At 53.3% G+C, this 848-nt stretch overlaps 1 long non-coding RNA gene across 1 annotated transcript in view; it reads right to left on the reverse strand.

Moving 5' to 3' along the window:
* Nucleotides 1-427: 427 nt before the first annotated feature.
* The window catches only part of LOC105505184, a 1,851-nt gene continuing 1,430 nt past the window's right edge, over nt 428-848 (reverse strand). The window contains exon 3 of the long non-coding RNA XR_001000708.1: nt 428-756. This is a non-coding gene — a long non-coding RNA (uncharacterized LOC105505184). The remainder of the gene's footprint in view (nt 757-848) is intronic.

Here is an 848-nt window from a genome sequence, read left to right on the forward strand (position 1 = left end):
GCAGGGAGGGGGAAAGGAAGATGGGGTGCACCAGCTGGAGCTGCAGAGGGCAGCGAAGCGGGGAGGAAAGGGGTATCCTGAAACATCTTTCTGGGCTGGTAACAATTGGGCTTGGACTGGGAGCTACCCCGTTGGGGGAATATCCAGCCCTGTGGGCCTGGTTACCAGCAGCCCTGGCAGACAGCAGCTCAGGGCAATGGGATGCAGGCAGTTCTGAGAGCCAGTACCTGACTGCTGGGGGCTCCAGGATGCAGCAGGTCCAGGGTAGAGAACTGCAGACCCTGATGGAGAACTGTCATCCACTGCGGGGCACAGAGTCCAGCAATGAGATTCCAGCTAAGTGTTGCTGAACATTTGATGGGCTGATTACAAATTGCCCCTCTGGATTCATTAAAGTAGATTTCCCAAGAGAACCTGTCCACGGCAAAGAGTCACACCCAGCCAACCTTTAAGCTCCACTCTGATGTCAGGGGCTGGCTCCTCAGTTCTCTGCCTCCAGGCTCCTGGCAACTGGGCCATTTCTTGCTTGGGGTGGCCTGATTCACCTGGAGGCATTCGGCAGGGCTGCAGATGCACAGGCACTAGCTGCAGTGCCCCCAGGGCCATTCTCAGAAAGTGAAGCTTGATTTTTTCTCTATCCATGGTGTGAATATGGCATGAAATGCATGCACGGCTCCTCTCACATGATGAACAATCTCTGGAATTACCAACCAAATTTCTCCTTTCTTTTTTGTCCTCCTCACTCACAGGCCCCATCTGCATGAGAAGAAAAGAAAAGAAAGGGAAGGAAAGGAAAGGAAAGGGAAGGAAAGGAAAGGAAAGGGAAGGAAAGGGAAGGAAAGGGAAGG

Source organism: Colobus angolensis, unplaced genomic scaffold, assembly GCF_000951035.1.
Source record: "Colobus angolensis palliatus isolate OR3802 unplaced genomic scaffold, Cang.pa_1.0 Scaffold99, whole genome shotgun sequence".
NCBI classification, from domain to species: Eukaryota; Metazoa; Chordata; class Mammalia; order Primates; family Cercopithecidae; genus Colobus; species Colobus angolensis.